The sequence below is a fragment of the Haliotis rubra genome, unplaced genomic scaffold, assembly GCF_003918875.1.
Source record: "Haliotis rubra isolate DU_JTF1 unplaced genomic scaffold, ASM391887v1 Scf2005, whole genome shotgun sequence".
Lineage (NCBI taxonomy): Eukaryota > Metazoa > Mollusca > Gastropoda > Lepetellida > Haliotidae > Haliotis > Haliotis rubra.
Window position 1 is genome coordinate 38,812 of NW_025766010.1, and position 7,150 is coordinate 45,961.

Sequence of the window (7,150 nt, forward strand, 5' to 3'; positions counted from 1 at the left end):
AATCAGGACGGGGGATTAAAACACCCGAAAATGGAATATGATGTACTGTTTTGGAGATGATTTTCACTTTTTGTTTATTTACCCTACCTTGGCCAGAGAAAGGAAATAGTATATCAACAACGCATGAGTGCAACATTGTTCTTTTAACTGGTTAAATGTATGCACAGACATTCATTAGTCTTGCAACCAAGCGATATGTATATATTACCCTTTTATGTGTCATGCATGCATGAATAACACATACATTGTACATAATGATGTAAACATGGACCTCTAATGCTGCAGAACGCGTCCGGAGTGTACATAGAGATCAGGCTAGCTATTCTCGAAACGTTCGTAGTCCTACGAACTTCTTAATCCCATTCTTAACAAATTGGCTACGATCAAAGTTGAGAATACTTAGGGCTACGAACGTTTCGAGAATAAGGGCCCAGTTCAGGTACTTCATTCAGCGTTATCACAAATTCGGTTTTTGCTGTTAATAAAACCGATGCCATTTTAGAAGAAGTCAAATGAGAATATCCAAAGCTTCATGAGTGAAATAATATTTTTTTATTATATCACTTAATCATTTTAAATTTAATTATTCAGTGACATTTAAAAAATAATAAATCAATTGATCATACAGATATAGAGTAGCTGTGCGACCAGTTAACATTTGAGCCTGGACCAGACAATCCAGTAACTGACACAAGAGATGCATGTAGATGTACTCAAAATACTATTTTAAGGGAAACATTGTTTAAGGTATAGAAGAAAATCTTCAAATCCTTGTCTTATATGGATACTTCGCTTGTCCCTAAAGACTACATATAACAGCATAGTGATATTTTCGACTGATTCGTGTTACAGCGGTTTCTTTACATCCGTTCTTGCAGTTAATGTCTGTAGAAAACGCATCGTGGAAAAGGTTGAATTTACACCACACCCCTTTCTTATCAATTGGCTGGACCCTCCGTCAGCTCTGATAAATATGCTTCTAATGTCAGATGGGACTGTGGGGTAGCCTAGTGGTTAAAGCGTTCGCTCGTCACGCCAAAGACCCGGGTTCGATTCCCCACATGGGTACAATGTGTGAAACCCATTTCTGGTATCCCCTGCCGTGATATTGCTGGAATATTGCTAAAAGCGGCGTAAAACCCAACGCACTCACTCACTGTTGTTGGGACAACAGCCTTCATAACAAGAGTACACATTTAACGATTATTATACTCACTCCTAACCACAGCCATTGATTTGCACTGGTACGGTTTAGGAATTACTGTGATTTAGGGCTTGTGAGTCCCCTTTGAACCAGCAAAATAATACACAAGCGAGTCTATAATATTCAATTATATATTGAATATAAGATGAACAGGGTTACAATGAATGACATTACAGAATTCTAATGCAATAACATTGGGTCACAAATCTAAAGTATTAACTAAATGTCTATAGTCACCAACGTCTTGATCCTTGTAGATATACTGATTGAAGTTTGTTGACAGCTGTTGAAAGTTCAATGTAGACGAGGCCTCTTGAAACGTCTCGTTTCGGTCTTGAAATGTCAGTGTTAGCAGACAGATGAGTGTAAATCCAAAGTAGTCCCTCTTCATACTTATTATACAGTTCAGGAGAATTCAAGCAAAATATATGCCACACCACAATCCTATCATAGCTTACAGTATCCTACCGTAAAACCGGAAGCAAATAAACAAAGAGAGACAACACATCGTCCCACATAACAGGTGAAATTACATAGCCTAAGAGGTTCCACTACACTAAATCAGTATCACATGCTCCCTGCGCGAGACCCGTATGTAAACAAGTCAAGAGAGACAGAGACATGTGACAGCTGTGATTGGATGAAATAGTGTAAGATGTTTGTTTTTTAAAAGCACATCCAACCAGTAATTAAAACTGACCACAATTTTAAGTATTTGGTGCTGTCATTTTTATCACCATCACTTACGCTTATTGTGTGTACAGATATTTTCCAGTAGGTGACATTTGGTGCGGAACTGGGGTTGATGTGTTCCGCTTCCTGTGCTCGCAAAACGAGAAGGACAAGTTGGCCAGATATTGTGTTTTATGGTAGTTTAAAGGCCAGAGTGTACCCATGTGTACATGGAATGGCTGTTGATAGCCTGTCTATTTTGTTTTAAATTATCAGGTTACTATAGAAGTCTATGGGAAAACATTTGGTGTTGTGTAACCTAAGATGCGAGTTCAAATCCACATTCAACTTTTGTCACCCGTGACAACCAAAAGTTAATGAATGTGATATCATAACTAACAAAAACACATCCTCACTACGTGTACTTGTACTTTGCCTTGCTCGGTTAATATTCAAGAAAGGGGAGGGAACCGGACATGTTCGTAAGGTTAACACGTACTCTTTTTTATGGCAATACCTGAAGTGTTTTCGGATGAAGGGGCAAACAAGTACATAAAGCGACCGACAAAAGAACCCGTATTATCAACAGATCTGGTAGCCAACATATTATTAAGAAATACAGTTCGCTCTACCCCTACGTATAGTGTAATAAATAGAGAATATTACACGATGTCTCATTACATACGAATTATACGAAACGAGTGTCCTTCCTATGGTATTACAGGATACAGATACCACAGGAAGGTCACGAGTGACTTCTATACAGTGACGTAATGCAAAACGTGTACTAATAAAGTCTGATAAAGTACTGTTGGCGCCTTTGATCTTTTAGCAAAGCATTTTAGAATTCACCTTACACTGTACTGCCTCTGTGACGATCCTGGTTAGAATTGGTCTTCTTGTAACCAGCTACAAACGGGATCGGATGGTCAGACTCGCTGACTTGTTCCTGTGAGTCATTACATCCCTGTTGTGAAGATCGATACCAGTCACTGGATTGTCCGGTCGACTGAATTATTTACGAATCGCCGTTGTACTTTACAGTGACATTACCACCTATACTGATGAACGATCACAAACGCTCCTACCGAAATGCGAATTACAAACTTTAAAACCTTTGTTAGGTTATGGAAACACAAAGCCATTCGGGATGGAACTCGATCCAAAAAGTACTGGAAATGTAAACCCAAACATAACCTAACGAAAAACAAAGACAAATGAAGCAAGGCGTGAATTCATCATGTATCCGTACCCATGAGCTTTGACACAATGAATCACGTGGAGAGGCGTCCGACGCGTACGTTCAATCAGAAGTCTGGCCGCAGATCTGATGTATGGAACCAAAAGTCATACATCGTCCTTTGTTGATTAGTGTTTATGTTTATCGATCACGCAGAGTGAGTGAGTTGAGTTTTACGCCGCTCGATCACACAGAGCGTATGATACAGTACAAACGTACAGTAAGTGTGCCCGTATCCATGGTATGAATGCAGAAACTAAATTTTTAAAATTTATTCTGTTACAAACATGAAAAATTATTAAATAAGATTCATTCCTTTACAAACATCTTTTCTCAAGTGGGCTGTTGTAAGTCTGCAATCTTCGCTCTCCTCAACTGTGTCGAAGGCACAAGGACGCTCGTCTTAGAGGCAATGCGCTGTACAGAGTTGCGTCCCTTTGAAATGTATTACTTCAGGTGCTAATCATGGTTCGTTCCGATTATGTTTAAAAGTTTCCACAATCAAACAGTCTTAGGAAAGTATTAAACGTCTGAGACCCGCATCACGTTTGCTTTCTCCTCAAGCTTAATTAACAAAGTAATACTTGCGATTGTACGTGTGTTTCTTAACTGTCAGTGAGATCGGGAAGCAAACGCGTCAAAAGGATTGCTCGGCTAGTTGTCTCTGGCTATTTATTATCATACAATCTTAATGAAAATGTTCAATCTACAATGTTGAGTAACCTAGACGTGCATTCATGTCCATTTTAATATATGTCCCTTTCAAAACTAAGTGTTGTAACTTAAGAATATAGCATGGTGATCGAGGGCGATAAGGACATCGGACGTTCTAAATTAAAGACGTTTTCCGCCTTCTCCATTGAGATTACACGCATTATACAATATTTATTTTTATGAAAAAAGTCATATATGCAATGAACTATCTCCCTTGTTTAATATGTTGCTTTGGGTGAGAATAGATTTATTACAAAATAACTTTTGTTTCTTGCTAATTATATACAAACGCTGCACACCAGAATATTCCAGCTCTATCTCGCCGGTCAGTAGATAATGGAGCCTAGACCTGACAATCCAGTGAATGATATCGACTCTTGTGTTTCTGAAGATATTCGCGGGTTATAACAAAATCAATTACTACTACAACTACTACTCTTGCTGCCGCCGACACCACCGCCACTGCTGCTGCGGTTGCTACTACTACTACTGTAACATATGTGACATTCGACCACTTTCTAAAATGGCATTGTGTATTTCATACTACTACTACTACTACTACTACTACTACTACTACTACTACCCACCTCTACTAGCGCTATAGTTGTTCATAGCACGGTGGGGACAAAAATGGCGTTTGCGTTTAAATTTTATCTCACTGTAAGTACTGACACCTGATCGATTGAATAAAAACCTTAGAACAACATACTGTTCAATTTACTCTCTTTGAACACCGTAACAAATCACTTCCTTTAGAAGCTGGGTTCCACTTCGTAACAAATCAGAGAGAATTGTAGAGGTTCTGGAGGCAGACTATCAGGCTTGAAATGATCACAAACCCCATAAGTGGGTGTAATAATCCCCGACTGAGGTTCAGTCCCATGTATACTCGAAATCCCCGGTGGATTATGTCTTAAACACATCACAGGAAGGTATTGTGGCATCCACGATGTGTTCCAGTTGATGTGGACTAGTGGGTTAGTGTAATAGTATTCCAGCTATGTGACGGTGGGTCAGCTTAATGTGGTTTAAACATATTTTTATTAAACTAAAATTGAATAGGATCAGTGAACAAGCTATAAGATTATATGAACACCTCTCCCTTACAAGAACAAATGATAGTTTGGCTGTGAGTCAAGTATAAGCTGTACATAGTCCATAGGAAATGAGTGAGTGAGTGAGTTTAGTTTTACGCCGCACTCAGCAATATTCCAGCTATATGGCGGGGGTCTGTTAATAATCGAGTCCTATCCGAACCACTCTATCAACTGGCAACACGCTGAAATCCTGGCTTCCAATGTCAGTGATTGGCGCAAAAGAAAACCTTTTGAGCCAATCAACCTAAGAAGATGTGAGTGCCCGAGATCAACAGGGATCAAGGAGTTTACCTCCCTATAAGCTAGCGCCTGGTGTGTCACCAAGAAATCATAACTCTATCTGCTTTAACCACTCTGCTATGTAAATACATCCCTGTCCTTGTAAAAACATGCCTCTCATTGTATTCTTCTCTTTCATCTCATTTATTGTTTGTACTTACTTTCTCCTTTTGTGTTTGTACATACTTAATTACATCTCTGGCTTCCTGTACATCAATATATATACTGGACTATGTCCATTATCCACCTGAAGAAGGGACAAGAACTACCCCATAAACGTCGTCGTAAACAAATAAAGAAGTTGTTATCCATAATATTTGTCTTGTAGGACGAATATAGCATTAAAATCATTCCTCGGTTATGGACGGGTTCCCGAAAAGCTGATTGCCATCCGATGGCATCTGTCACAAACACATGCAAAGACAGATCAAATTTTCCAATGAACAAACACGGAAACATAAGCCAAAACAAGGAATTGTACAGGACATCATGCTTCAGTTTGGGTGATCTAATATCGTCCAATAACCATCAAATAGCCATTCCCTTCCTCTGATCTACACACCTGAACTTGAAATTAAGGAGACAAGTGAAACCGCCGCAACTGTTTCATATTTAGATCTATTCATTGTTACGGTTAAATAATTGCCGTGATAAAAGGTTTAAGAATCCCCTTTGAACCAGCAAAATATAACACAGACAAGTCTAAAATATCCAATAATATATTGAGCCAGCTACAATGAATGACAATACACTATTATACAGGTATTTAGTACAATGCAATTGAGTCACAAATCTAAAGTAATGGGTCACAAATATGAAATAGTAACTCACCAGAGTCTTGGCATTTACAATAAGAGCAGAAATTCTTACTGAAGGTAGTTTACAATGAGACCATTCTGGCTCGCACTGTCAATCTTGAATGTAGGTCAGATGATGGCAGACAGACGACGACGGTAGGCAGGTGACGGCAGAAAGATGTAGACAACTCCAGGGATATGCAAAGTCCCGTGTAATTCGGTGTGTTAGTCCCAGTGTGTGTGTGTGTGTGTGTGTGTGTGTGTGTGTGTGTGTGTGTGTGTGTGTGTGTGTGTGTGTGTGTGTGTGAGTGAGTGAGTGAGCAGAACAACCAGCCTTTGCATATACTGACACAGAGTCTAGAACATTCTTTATCCACTGAGAACTTTATGGAAATCTGTGGAACGTACGACCGGTCAAAACAGAAATAAGCCAAGGGAGGCAACTCTGGAGCGCTATCACAATAGGCGTGCCGCTAAAATGCTATTGCCATTGAAACATATATGATGCAAGATGTGACCCACAACCCACACTCAAAACTCTAAACATTGTGACCCAATAACAACTATCACTTAATCAATGATTTTACAAATTACCAAAAACACACTCTCTTAACATCATAAAGATTCAGAGTGACAATAAGAACGCTCCACAAGTCTGTATGAAGGAAAGTGAGTGGGTGAGATTAGTTTTACGCCGCACTCAGCAATATTCCAACTACATGGCGGCGGTCTGTAAATAATCGAGTCTGGACCAGATAATCCAGTGATCAACAGCATGAGCATCGATCTGCGGCATGAAGGAAAGGGGTGATTTCTACATTCTAATAGTCAACTTTTATATCTGAAGCTTAAGTTAAACCTCTTGACCAAATTAACTTGTTTTTTTATTTTATCAACCATACAGAAATTTTGATTCATATGCATAAAGAAACATATCCGCAAGGAGGGGGCACAATTGGTGTCCATGGGGATACTTACTTCCTGTCGAAAGGTTTGACTCCCAAATTTGACATAGATGTTAACAATGCGAAAGTCCAGCATATCACACATTGTTTCCTTGGTAAACTTCAAAGGACACTTGCTTTCATTTTTGACAAGTTGTCCTGAGTGAGTGAGTGAGTGAGTTAAAATTTAACGTCACATCGGC